This window comes from Chironomus tepperi, unplaced genomic scaffold (genome assembly GCF_022539635.2).
Source record: "Chironomus tepperi strain 1889 unplaced genomic scaffold, CSIRO-AGI_Ctep_v1 contig_244, whole genome shotgun sequence".
NCBI classification, from domain to species: Eukaryota; Metazoa; Arthropoda; class Insecta; order Diptera; family Chironomidae; genus Chironomus; species Chironomus tepperi.
Genome location: NW_027226366.1, coordinates 807,321 through 822,508, shown reverse-complemented (window position 1 = coordinate 822,508; position 15,188 = coordinate 807,321). Strand labels below are relative to the sequence as shown.

The 15,188-nt window shown below is 31.9% G+C and overlaps 1 protein-coding gene across 2 annotated transcripts in view; it reads right to left on the bottom strand.

Moving 5' to 3' along the window:
* LOC139091473 (uncharacterized) overlaps positions 1-15,188 on the bottom strand; it is a 56,403-nt gene that overhangs the window by 25,281 nt on the left and 15,934 nt on the right. The gene's annotated exons all lie outside the window — the stretch shown is intronic.

The following is a 15,188-nucleotide window of genomic DNA, read 5'->3' as shown; positions in this document are numbered from 1 at the left end:
TTCGTCAAATTGCAATACAGACATAGGCGTTTTCACTACGACTCGCGTGCTTGATGTCAATAGAATTTGCTCATTGATTGATTTTTTTTTATTCATTATAAGACCGATTAAACGATAATCAAAGTCGAATTCAAGGCTCTCCATTCAAATATGCTTCTGAATGAAAATGTTTACGTTTTTTTGCCAGATAAGTGAATCTAATACGATATTATGCTATGTTGACATGATCATCTTTGAAGGTGGAGGTATTGGAATGTGAAGGTAATGAAAGGGAATGAAATCAACTAGAAGTGTAGATTGATTTTTATTTTAATTGATTATTCTATCGTGTTAAGGTCTACTATGGAATATCATATCCAAGCAAATCAAGGTAATCGCAAGGACATTGCTCCGGGGAAAGCAAGACACATCGTGGTGCTCGGGATAATGGTTTGTAAGTTAGATTCTTGCCACTTGCTTATTAAGGAATATCGGTCATTTGTAGTTTAAATTAGATTTAAATGAAACACAGTTGTTTACCCCGTTTTATATAAAGATTCAGTCTGTATTTGAACTTCAAAGAATAAACATCGATATTATTATTGTATAAAAGAAACGATATCTTAGTGTAAGACTGGATCGTAGGCACAAGCAGATCAGCTTTATCTAGACAACCCTGCTCACAGCCTGTTCTGTTAATCTGTTAATTTATCTATCTCAACTTAAAGAAAAACCCGTTGAAGCTATCAAATCCAAATCTCCATAATGAGTTATTGGATGCAGCTCAACAACCTATCATTAACTCCCTACACATTAGCGTAAAAAATTAAAAATTAATTCATTGTAAAGCTGTTATATAAATTTATATTTTTTATAATGAATCTCGATTAAAAAAGGCCATAACTTACATGATTGCGTGAGGAATATTAAAGGAGAATTGTGTGAGAAGAGAAAGAAGCAATAATGAAGATCCATTAACGACGTACAGACAAAAAAAAGAGACTAAATGCTAAAAATTATTGCCAGAAGAAGAAGTGGAATTAAAATAAACATTGACAATTTACAGATACACAAAAAGTCATGAAATGTAAAATTGCGTAATATAGGCAATAGCCTTGAGAGATAAATATCGAGGATATCAAATTTTAAGTTAAGATTTACAGCAAATTATGACAAAAATCTGCCAGCTATTAATATATTTTGTTTCAAGTGACTAACAGAAGCACAAAATCGATAAGCAGCCAAATGAAAACACGTGCCTTTGAAATAAATAGAAAAACTTTTTCATACTACGTGATAAAGTTGATTAAACTCTTTTTTCTCAATTGTTTTGTACCGTCGATTTAAAATATTTTGTCGTCCAACAATTCTTTGGATCGATGATTTTAATATTGTTCAAGACAGTTTGTGGTTTGGGGTGAATTTTTGGGCGTTAATAGGAGTGTAAAGTGATTAGTCATACTTAGCAGGAGAAGTGAACTTTCCAGCAACTAGAGCTCAAAATTGACTCAATCAACTTCGTTTAAAGCTCGATATGACTCGTTCATCTTCGTTTAAAGCTCGATATAATTCGTTCATCTTCGTATAAAGCTCGGCTTCACTCGGTCAACTTCGTTCAAAGCTCGATTTCACTCGATCAACTTCGTTAAAGCTCGATTTGATTCTGAGCTCAGCCAATCATCTTTCATCAACTTGTTTCGAGCAGCTATCAAACCCTGGAATTCAGATCACATCCTTATAGGACAAAGCTGTCAAGAAGTTTCTCAGAAGCTTGGCAGAATGCCAACTTAAACTATTGATCTGCTTCAGAAATATGATCTGATGTGGCTTTACATGCCCGAGTTGACAGGACTGATTTATGTCGACTAATATCGTATACATGTTCTTGCTGAAATGCAAGTTGCATGCTCGATGTCGTCAACAGAAGTAGACATGCTACTAGTCAAGTAAAAACTTTGTCCACTCGGGTTTGAACTTTCAAACTGCAACTTTAGGGACGTCAGTAGAGTCATGATTTTAGAATTAAAGTAAATATGTCAGCTTTTTATGGAATTTCACAGTTTAACACGAGACAGTCATAAAACATCAAGCAACACGACACATATAGCTTTTTATTTCCTAATCTTAAATAATGATAAAGATGTAGAAAATGTCTCGATAAAAAATGCATAGCATGAATTCTTTTTACTCTCTGTCTCTCATTCCTTCTTCATATTAAATGAGTGCAAAAAATAAAACATTTTCATGCAACTTGCGGAAAAGTGAATTGAGGTCAATACTTTATTGACATTTTTTTGTTCACCGTGGCTTATGTAAACATTCTGTTATTTGAACTGAATTGCCGACCGCCGAAATCAATATGCATTACTTAATAATGTTTGAAACTTTATTGTGGCTTTTTTTTGAGGAAATTTCCCTTACAGCATGTTAAGCTATAAGTTTTGACACATGACTAATCCACAAACTGACACTCTATGTCACAGCACTAAAGCATTATTCTCATAACAAGATCACCAAACATGTTTTAATGACAAGGTTCAAACTTTTGTCGACCTTAAATAATGCAGCATCATAGCTTGTAATTTAGTAAAACATTAATTACTGCATTCAATGTTTTTTCTGTGCTGTTCTGCTCATTCTCTAAGTCGATAAATTACTTTATAACATGAGTTAACCATAGTTGCCAGTTTTATATACTTTAAGTGTTGTTAGCTATGAATTGAAGTAAAGTTGCGGTCATGTCATGGTGATAGAGTTTGATGGAAGACTGACTTTATACTTTTCCGGACTTGGATCATTAAGTCATTAAGTTATTGCGCTCTGTAATTGACACTCAATGATTCTGTTACTTAAATAGACTTAAAGATCTTTTCGTACATTTAATGGATATCCAAGACGAGTTTCTTAATTCACTTGCGTTTGTCAAAATTTAATTTTCATAGAAATCACCAATTCAAGACACGGAAGTTCATGTGATGTTGAAAATTCAATTTTTATTTTAGACAGATTTTAAGATATTTTTTTCTTGTTTCGTGACGAGTGCAAAATAAATTAAAATTGAGTTTATTTTACACCTGTATGGATGGACGTATTTGACATAGTCATGATAAGATGAAAGGCAGTTGAGATGTAGGGTGTGTCTAGTTTACATAAAATTAGTTATAATTTGAATTTTTAATTTATTTTAGAATAAATTAGAAGTTTTAGGAGAAATTTAGGCAGAATCTAACTTATTTGAGTCATTTAAGTACGTCAAGTTGCCGCAATGATACCACAGTGGTGCGCAACCTTTTATTCTTCACGGCACACCTTGGTGGTGAGCGTCAACCAAAACCCTACACTATGTACGGTTCATGGCGACTCACTAGTATGCCGTGGCACTCAAGTTGCTCACCACTGTGTTGTCAGGAAGGAAGCAATCGGAGAAATGACAATAAATCTGATCTCAAGCCAGTCTGAGTCTGGTATGAAACCAAATTAGTCAGTATAAAGCCTTCTTAGTCACCCTAACCTCACCACGTGCTTTCTCCATATATTCCAGTACAGATCAGACATCATTAATGAACAAATCTAAGGAAAATCCCCATATTTCACTCATCTCTTTACTAAAAATGACACCATGACTTATAATAAGAATTCAAAGAATAATTTATGACGCAATAAATTTCATGATAATGACAATCCATAAACCTTATCGAATTTCGGACATTTTACCTAATTAGTCGTTTTGCTTTGGTTGTCAATTTTAAAAACAAATGTCTTGCTGTACATTGTAACATTGTAAATTGTAAGCAGCATAAATAAACGCAATTATCTCACTTAATCTTTATGGTAAGACTAGAAAGTTAGACGTAGCGACGGTGATTTCAGCACGTAGAAGCAAATAAAGGATTTTCCAAAATTTAAGATTGGATTATTTTAGTGGCTGCACAAATTGTCGTACAAAGTCACAATGTTTGCTGTGTCAAAACTTAAGCCTAATTAGAAATAAATTTTGTGGTATTATGAAGAGACAAGACTTGATGTCAGCCACGTGTAATAGAAAATGATTGAAATTGAGAGCATGTTATGCAGGCATAATCGGAATCAATAGGATTATGTCTACAAGAGAATTTATGGTATTAAATTGGCAACAAGATGCAGTGTGAATATGGTAATAAGTGCTAATAAAGTAAATAGCAATACCCCCCTTCTATAGTGCCTACATTGCAACATAAGCACATTCATGCTTCTCGCAAAAATATGCTGATTCCGAAAACTTTTTTCAATATTCAATGAGTGCACTCGTGTCGCAGATATTTAAATGGATAGAATAATTTTATTTATACACAATTAAATCCATTCATTTGTGAATTTATTTGTTCAGGGTATATCCAATATTGCTTGCTACGCAGATGAACTCCAATCAGGATGAACATGTAGGCGAAAATAATAATAAAGCATATTTTTTTGAAGAATTGCTGCCAAAAAAAAAATAATTTTAAGAGCACGTTTTGAGGATTGTCAGAAAACTCACTACGTCTATAGCTACATGCTATATGTCTATCAACAAAAGTGCTCAAGGTTTGAGTGTTATTGTTGTCGTTTTTCAACAAACTTTCACTAAATTTACATTGAAAATTTCAAACCAATTTTGTCGGACTGAATATTATCACTAAATGGACGGATAATTTGGTCAACCTTGCCCTATTTTGAACGACAAAATCGTGAGCCTTTAACATATAATGAAATGCAAACAATTTTCTGAAATGTCACATGTGCTGTGGGGGTTCGTTCTGTTGGTACGGTTGATTATGGATGGGATTTATCAATCAGAGCATCTTTTGGCACTTCGAAATGGAGGAGGGAGAAGGGGATGTGGTTGATTGGTACTCTTTGACTAGCATCGATGTAGGTGAGAGGGAGCAGGTGCTATATGACTCTTTAGAAGACTGACGCACTTGTCTGCAAGCTTTTCAATTCAAAAAGCAAGTCCTACAACCAGCTGCAACTCATGATTCATCAAAACACACCATTGACGTCATTTAAGCTTTCCCCCCAAAATTATGAACAAATAAATTTAATTTTTGGTTTAAAAAAATGAAAACTTTTATAATCTGATAAATTACCACGGAACAGCATATTCATTAGCAATCGAAAAAGCACATGCCAATTTTCAGGTTGTTTGAATTGAGGTAATTTTCATGCATGACATCACACACACTCATGAAAAGGCCAGGCGAACACTGACGACACTAATTTGAATTTATTGTGCAAGAGCAATTATTAAGTTGCAAATGAAAAAATTGGGCACTTTTTTTTAAACTTTAAATGAAGTTTCTCTGTCAATTAGCATCACAGCTCACTCAAATGTCCATTTTTTTACTGCTGCTGCTAAGTAATGAACATATAAATCCAATGTGGTTTTTCTTTACTTTTGTGACTATATGATGAGCTTATTTGTATGTATGTACGGGTATGTACGTCTATACACATGAGAGGGAGAGATAAATAAATGGAAAAAAATGTTAAAAGTCTCTGTGGCTGATTGAGATACTTTAGCGCATTTTTCTTAATGATCAAAGATTTGATTTGAAAAATAACGATCAAATTGTTTTTGAAAATTAACGGTCATAATAATTTCAAATTGTTGAGTCTTAAATTCCAAGTGTTTTTTCATATCAGAGTTAAAAATAGATAATTATAGCATATTCTCATTGTTTAAAGCTAGCAAATCAATCAACAAGTCATTAACTCGATGGCAAAGACACAATGTTTCAATCTCGAACTCTCTACGATCTCTAATTATTGAGATCTTTTACCTAACCCAGCCAGTCAAACAAAGTGAACCAAAAAGCTTGTTTTATTCGCAATAAAAGTAAATAAACTGCAAATTTATTGCCTTTGCCATAGTAATTTTTCCTCTTCTTGTTCTCTTCTGTCTCATGATGCTGATGTTTTATTGAATCGCATTGATAAGATCGTGTAAATAAATGATTTTTCTTTTCCATTTAGTCAGCACTCTCTGTGTTTTGCGTGATTAAAAATTTCTTTTCTTATTGCTTAAGAAGAAATAAAAATAAAAAAATATGAAAAAAGTGAATTGCGCGATCTTTTTTTCTGGCAACGTCGCAAATGCGAAAATGAATTTCTTTCTTGCTTTCGGCGTCCGATGTCTGATGACCTTCGATTGCCCATTAACAGAGTTTTTTTTTTTTTTTGAAAAAAAGTGATCAGTTCTTTCTTATGAATACATAAATTGGACAACTTTATAACTCAATCCATGACTTTTTTGTACACTAAAATGCTTGTGCTGAAGATTCTTTTAATCAATCGTATTTGAAAAAAATACTAAGCAAATATTTAACAAAATAATACAAACTCATTTATCTGTGGTCGTGACTCAAATATATTTTATGTACTATAAATTGTGTTGAAATTTACCGCGCAAGATTTTTTTTTGTTCATTTTATGTATTCAGGCTTTGCGGTCTATTTTCATGTTTTATTTAACTCTTTTTTTTTCGGCTAATTGCTTATAATTCTAAAATTCAGATGCGCCGTTTATATGTGAGCCTTAGATACATACAATAAGATTATATCCGTCCAATTTCTTATGAATTTTAAATGACTAACTCAATGTGGCACCACAGCACAATCACACATGTGAGATGTTGCCAAATTTCGTTAGTTTCTGACTGTCTATTTGAATTTCAACCCAAATAAAATAAGTGATTCATAAATTTACCGAACTAGTCGATAAAGGAAGAGGAATAACATGAAGCCCCAATTGGAGAATCTGCTCAGAATTATAAAGAAGATGTCTTTGTCAACATTTGTCTTGTCATTAAGTTTTATAGATAATTGAAGAATTGGACGGAATGCATTTCGATTATTTTTAGCAATTAATCTGAAGGATATGATGTCTCTTGAATAATAATTGAGTTCTTGAATGTCAATACTTTGATTCTGGCGAGAAACTTGAACTCAAAAAGCTTTCGGAAGTGTCAGTAGATCAAGTTGAAAAGAATCAGTAAATTTACATAAGATTTGCACAAAAAAGAATTACCGGAATCACCTAAAAACCATAAAGATCAAGATTACATTCTCATTCCTAAATCCAATTGCTTCTTTTCGTCTACAGCTAGACCAAAAGAGAAACACAAAAAAACTCAGACATATCAAATCACATAAAAGCATGCCAAACCAGCAAAAAAAACAATAGTAACATAAATTACGAAACAGTGGAGAATTAAATCTACATAAAATCTCATTAAACTGTATGCTTCCATTCTATTCAAGCTCTTTTCTCTCTCTCTCTCCTCATTCTTTCTATTGTTGTTGAACATTACTTTTATGAATCGCGGAATTTCCGAACCGTTTGTTTTTGAGTACTCAAATTTTCAACTTCAGCAATAGAAATGAAATAAAAAAAAAAGCTTGTAAAAATGCAATTGCTTATATACAGTGGGATACACGGCCGCTAACTAAATGTAAATTGAAGGTCAATGATAATTACCTTGTGCAATATATAGCGTGGATCAATTTCCATTATTTGTACTCAGAGCACGAAGTTGATTCGCATTTTGTACATAAAAATCGACTCGATTCCATATAAAGCTCGACTTCGAGCTATTTACGAGTATTTAATTGAGAGATCTTGATGATTATCAATTAGGAATGGACAGGATCAACAATGAGAATGTTGAAGGAATAGATTAATATGATTCACGTCCTATTCATACACTTATTTACTAAGGAAGTGAGTCATTAAGCAAGGCACATCTGTATCGTATTATTTTTTTCTAAATTTGATGTGATGTTGTCATCACTTTACTCGACTTTATCCTTGATATTTTTGCGTGACACACGAGAAGCACAGTTATTCTTCGATTAATGCATTTTGCGAATTTCATTTTGTTTATTTACAAACATTTTCTGTTTTTTGCTTGACTGATAAAATTGATAAGCTATATGAGAAGCAGCACGAGTGTTATAAATTCTATCATTGAATTGCTTACGGTGTAATAAATATGAATTAATGATAATTGAAAAGGTTTTGCTCTTTTAAAGATTATTGCTTTATGGCTGAAAATTATTACAAAATTCATTAATTAAATTTTGTTTCTTAGACTTCGGATAGACATTTAGGATTAATTTTAGAGGCTAATTCATGAGACTAAAGGGTATCGTAACTTGCCTTCCTAGAATTCAGGTTAACAACTTCAATCGACTTCTTAAAAAAACTCTTAATTTGTTATTACACAATAGTTTTACTCACAATAAGCACAGAAAATAATCAGCCAATATTATTAATCTCGCAGCAACCCATTCATGTCGAAACTGTTCTTAAATTCCAAACCCATGTAATTCTTTACATGCCCGAGACAATGTAGTTTAATTAAAACGACTTCCTTACGGATTAATAGTTTTACAATGTTGTTTATTCTTCGAAGTTCAAAAACTGACTGAACTTTTGTATGAAAAGGGGTTTTCAACTATGTAAAATAAATATTATTCAAATCTCAAATGAACGTTATAATGTTTTTGATTTAGACTCTTGTAATGTCTGTCGCTCGGGAATACTCAACAAAGTAGCACATTAAATTCAGTCTAGTGAGTCTTAATTAACAAAATTTTTCTATGACTTCAAAAATGTCAACAAAATAAAAATCTTAAAAAAAAATTAATTAAAACATTTCATGGGAATCTTTTTGGACATGAAATTTACGTCATATCATGGTAAATTTGTCACACACAAATACCAGGCGTTCAAAAATAAAAACAAGAGAGAAAAAGAAAGATATTGACGACAGTAATCATAGCTCCGTACTCAGCAAGAGGTTTCTTTTTATGCTTTTTTGTCTTCTTTTCTCTTTCTCCTTTTCTTTCTATCTTCTCTATTTCTGCTGTGCATTCCTTCAAGTGTGTACAGTATAACAGTTTTATGCTGGTGTTCTTTTCTCTATTCTATTTTCTTTTCTTGTTTCTTATATATTTATAGAAAGAACTAAAGTTTGCGACAGTATGATTTTACGAAGCATAAAAAAATAAAGGGAAAGAGGAAAAAAAGAACTAAAAAAAAAGTCATCTGTTTCGTTTTTAAATGAAGAAAAATATAAGGCGGAGGAGAAAGAAGCCAGAAAAAGTGACCTGCGAGAAGCAACAGTATGGCAACAAATGTACAATGAATGGTTTTTTAAGGCAAGGGAAACATTTTTACATAATACTTTGGACAATAAGTAAGTAAATAAGTTCCTTATCAATTCTTATGTCTTCCGTGTGTACGGATTTAAAGAGCGACATGAAAATGAAGTTGAAGTCTTTTTTTGGCTCTTTTTAAAATCACCTTCTTGTAACTTTTAAGGCGATAGCAAAGTATTGAATAACATTGACCCTTTCCGCAATACTTTTGGCATTTAATACCAGACATTTATGTTGATTGTTGTCTGCTTGTTTGCTTGTTCCAGGACAAGTTTCAAATAACGCAAAAAAGAGATGAATCTCAAGCAGTAAAGTGACAAAACAATATCAATATCATCTTTTATAGACAAGAATTTATCCCATGGAAAGAATTCGAGCCATTATCCTTATATTAAATTCCATTTCTATTGTCAAATCTATATATATGTATGGTATGATGTCGAAAGTCTTCAAACTTTTTTTTTTATATATTTTTTGACAACAAATATGCATGAAGCCATTTGCTCAACCCACATCAGAAGCAAAAAAAAAGAGATATAGAGAGTAAAATTTCAATCAATGTCAGGTATGTAATTGTTTGATTTGTGAATATCAAGTGGAGTCATTTTGAATTTTTATGATTCTAAATTTAAATTTCCTGTAAGCAATACGTGAATTCAGGCTGTTATGAACATAAATAACGTAAGAAAAGTGTGTTATGCCTGATTAAACTAGAAATGAGATAAATTTCAATAATAACGTATAAAAAATATTTGAAATTTCTAGAAATTTATTCTTAGTTTTACGCCCTTTCTGTTTTGGTCAATATTTTCAGTTTCGTTTCATAATTTAAACAGTAAAGATCATTAAAACAATTATTCGACGTATTTTATAGCTAAAGTAGAATAGATAGATTCCCGATACAACTAAAACAGTAACATTTTACGAGATACTGCAGAGATTTTTATTGCCCATAGACTGCGTAAGACTTAGATAATTATAAACAAAAATTATCGAAATAAACCTCTTTACTAAGTATAAATTTCATATCTTATTGTGTGAATGACATCCATGACATTCTTAAATTTCACTCATTAGTCAGCCACTTAAGCTCATAAGAAAAATTACGAAATCAAAAAAGGGAATTTTCATCGCCCTACTCAAAAAAATTATCAGAAAATGCATTTCTTTAATGAATCGAGTTATTTTATTATTTCGCTCATTCCATTTCATCCGATCTTTCTCAACGCACTTCACCAAAAAAAATATATATAATAATAAAGAAAATATACACATTGAAATGTGAAACGAGGTCAAACACATTTTTAAAAAGAAAGAAAAAAATTTTTTTTTATATATTCGATGCTTTTAGACTTTTGTACGCTCGCTTGCTTTACAAAAAAAAATATATATTTTTTCTTCTTTTCGTATATTTTTTCGCTTTGTCGAAACTAGTTTTCGATTTCATGTTCACGTTCAGTGAAGACTTGAATTCAGAAGTGCTATATCAAGGAATTAAATGATGTTGTTGGTGTAAAATGTCTCAAAAAAATAAAGTTCCAACTGGCAACAATAAAGATTTTTCTTATTCGACTATGTAAAAATTTTCTTCCTTCTCTGTCTCATTTTTTTTTTTGTGTCATGAATGAACAGTTGATGACGATGATTGAATCGCGAAATATAACTTTGACTCTGAAGATCGTCTCTCACTCACTTGCTTAAAAATGAGCTCTTATTAGTGCTAAGAAGAATTGAAAAAGTCATCACCACTCTATTCGTGGTAATACATACGATTTAAGGCATGCTTGAAAATTTGGCAACGCAGCATTCTTTACGACCAACTCAAACGCAACATTGTAAACATAGTCGATTCTCGTCTCGCATGTCACTTGTTTTAAATTATTTTCTTAGTCTGGAGAAAATTGTCAGAAATTCCCACTTTTTTTGCTTTGCCTGACTTAACATCTAACTTTTTGTGCCTTTAAAATATGTAAATTGGATTAATCCTTTTGATGTAAACATTAATTAAAATTATACTTTATCATTATATCTAATTCGTAGAAGTAATAAGAATATAGTCATCGCCCACAATACTTATCAATCGCTTACATTGCAAAATTGATAACAAGCAAGCTTTTCAGGCTGTTTTCCTTAATTTTAATGTTTATTCTCAGAAATTTATGTTTTTTTCTTGGTACACAAAAAGTTTTATCATATTTTTCTTGGAATGTCTTTAAGCTCTTTTCAATTTATTTAAGCTTAATGATGTTCCACCAATTAGGGAATCCATAACAACATCCAATTGTTGATATGGGATTAATAAAGTTTACTAATGATTTGATTTTTCTGAAAATCTTTTAGAATTTTCCAGAATTGCTTAGAATTCAGGCAGTTTTCAGCAATAAATTCACGTTGTAAAATTGTGAGCATCAACATAACTGGTCTAATTTAATTTCCATACCTATAACACACGACATAGACAAATGACGTCACGTCGTCTTGTTGTCATGTTTATGAGAATGAGAACCTTGGATGATAATTTTGAAATTAAACAATCTCGTTCTCTACTATTCTCATTTAGTGATTTATTTTCCAACGAAACTCGATTTTTTTATATTCCACATTGATTTCTTATCGCTGTTTGTATTTGAAGCAGTGAACTTGTACTAACTTTGAAAATTTTTCAATTGTGTGACGCATTTTGACTAGGTGCAAATATTTATTGATACGTAATTTTGAGAATTACATTATCGTGTGTAATATTTTAGTTATATCGATGATTTTGGGGATTTTCTTACTAACTATTAGGTTAATAATCACTTAGTATACTCAACTGCAAGTAACTAAACTTTTAATTTTACGAAATGTAAACTTTACTGCTTAAAATTCAATGAAAAACTGAATTTTTCCACAACAAGGGGAATAACAACTAGAAAGGGGGATAACAGCTTGAAAGGGCATTAACAACTAACGATTACTGCTTAGATAATTCAAATTTAAATCGACCGTTAAACCGTAAGATTGATACTAACTTAAAATCAAAGAAATCTGATGAAATCAAGTAAAATCTCAAACTGAAATCCAGACAATCCATAGTCTATTTTTAAACGTATCTCAGTTTTTTAAGTGAAATTGCACTTTTTTGGAGAGCTGAAAGGAATTAAAGTGTAGCGTCTTACACAATCAAAAATGTATAAAGCCAGAGGAGTAGAACGAGTAGAAAAAAAAGGCAGAATAAAAAGTTATTCTATGTGAGAATTCTAAATTTAACGAAAATGAAACGAGTTTTCTTCTTTATTATTTTTTCGGTGAATAAGACTTATGCTGAGTATCGAAATCATTTTTGTTTGTTCACTCTTAAAACTTTTTTTTGCTTTTGCTTTGCCTTAGGATTCTAAATAAATATTAATATTGACAATTATCGTTGTATTCGCAATAATTTTGGATATGAGACTTGTGAATGTTGATTTCGGAGATCGAAGTTGGCTGGGAATTTGGATGAAAAAGTCTACATTTAAGATTTGAGTCAACATCCAGCTCTGGATGATTTCAAAGGGTTGCCAACACGTTTGAGACTCAAAAGACAGTGCAGGAAATGAAAAGTATTACTTATTTAAGTGAAAATTTTTTGAAATAAAACAAAAGCGAATGAAAGAAAAAGTTTTTTTAACGCTTCCGCATTTATTTAAGACAAGCACAAGGCAAGCGTCGAAGCAAATAATTGGAAGCAATTTCTTCCTTAATAAGTTGCATTATAAACTCAATCAAATGAGCGATGAAGTGTTTTTATTTCGTTAAAAACAACAAAAATAAACATTTGAGAAGATGAAAGTTATGAGCCGATTCCTCTCTCGAAATCATTTGCTGTGCACAGCTTACAATGAAGAAGCAGAAAACACGTGCGCGTGTGTGTTTGTAGAGCACATTCATCAGTAAAATATTTTATTATCAATCTTTTTATTTTGTTTGTTTGAGTCTAGAGATAGAAAAAAAGAGTGACCGTAAATTATGCACATTTGTTCATTTGGATTACGTCCAAGATAATATATAAATCAATTTAATACAGACATTGCTCACATCAGATTTTTCGACTGATCATATGAATTACACACATATTAAGCTTACAAAATTGTCGTGAGGAAATTAAGTAATGATTGATAGTCATGTGTGAAACTGCAATTTGTACATGTATGCGTTTTGCATTATGTGAAGCTTGAAAATTCACATCCATTCGATAATGAACGACAAAATAAATAACACACGGCGGAGTAGGAGAGAGAGACAATGCAAGTGATACATTTACGCGGAGATACCAAAAAAAAATGCGACACTTTATGTGTATTTTTATCAGGCAGAAACAGGTGAAGTGGAACGCGATAAGGAATGTCTTGAAGAAAAAAAAAATAAAAATAAATAACAAAATATGTTGAGACGACTGTTTTGAAATATTGTGAAACAGCAAGTTCAATAAATTAAGCTTATCATCAAAAAAAAATAAAAAAAGAATTGCAGAAAATGGGTTTGTTGAACTTTCAAGCTTCAATCTACTTTTCTTTTCCTTTCATTTCGGTAAAATGAATTAATTAAAATAATGTAGATTCTCGCATCTACATTTAAAAAAAATTTAAACGCAAATAGAAGTTAATTATGTAGTCATGAATCATGTTCTGTGTCAAAGAGAATAAATAAGTTTGTCTGAAACTTTACTGCGTTTTGGGGATGGTGTCTCAGTTGGGGTTCGTGCCATACCTCTTTGTGTTAATCATGTCTTTCTTTTTTGGATGTCTTGCTGTTGTCTTTGAGCTGACACAGTGGTGCGCAACCTGTGTGCCATGACACATGTGTGTTTCGCAAGAAAATTTTGGATGTGTCATGAACCGTAAGCTGTATGTCGTTTTGATAGAGGCTTACCAACAAGGTGTGCCGCGGAACATAAGTTTTCTCGGCACTGAGTTGAGTAGTTACAACTTTCGCCATGCAGTGCTGTCCAAACTCGATACAAAATTCGAATCAACCTCGAGATGTGTTTGAGTCACAGATAGCCATATGACATGCGGTTCTTTGCGTCACATTCCATTTTCAAAAATATTTGGCGACACACTAGTGTGCCACGACACGTTGATGTGTCACGCCACACAGTCTCGACAACACTGTAGCAATGGAACACAAAAAACGAAAGAAGATGAGAACTTCTTATTATTTGCAACCTGATTTCTCCAGGAAATGAATTCAGAAATATCAAGTGACCTAAAAAACACAGAATATGCCCTTAATTTGACCTAAAAGCCTCAATTCTCTTTTTGCTAGTCAAAAATTACATGAAATTGTGTATTTTATTGGAACATCAGCATCATTAGCAGTTCTACATTACTCAATAAAATAGGAAATATTTTTGCATAACAAACAGTCAGTACGTCCCACCATCGAAATTCCTAATTAACATTACCACCAGTAATTATCAGTACAGGACCAACGTAATCATTTAGAAATGGAAGAAGCATGACCTTTCATGAAAAATAATTTAATTTACTTAGGCTTCAGTCACCCACCTAAGAAAAACTGTTATCATATTTCGATATTAGTTATTTTTTAATTCTGTAGAATTGAGCAGCGAGGAAGAGTAGGTAGCAGGAGGCAACTGTGCATTTTTTTTCTGTCATGACCTTTGTCAATGTATTGATAAAGTTAAAATAACGTTTGGTGCTAAAAATAGCAATCTCATCATTCTACAAGCATAAATATAGACGCTTTTACCGCCCACGAAAGGGTCGATTCCAACTCCTCACATCCTAGCAGCTTTTATGGGTTCAGTATTATGAGAACGATAAGCTAATTTTGTTCTTGCTGCTGTGAGTGTTGACAGTTTATAGAAATAATAAATATTAAATAAACGTTTCAGAGGAGATTTCTTGTTGAAGGCATTGACAATAGCACAATAAGATATTCTTTCAATTTTTTAATGGAGTGTCATTCATTATATTGTGACATGAGGAACAACAGCGGTTATTAATAACTTTAAAGGGGGTCATTTGGGTGTGACGTAATGTT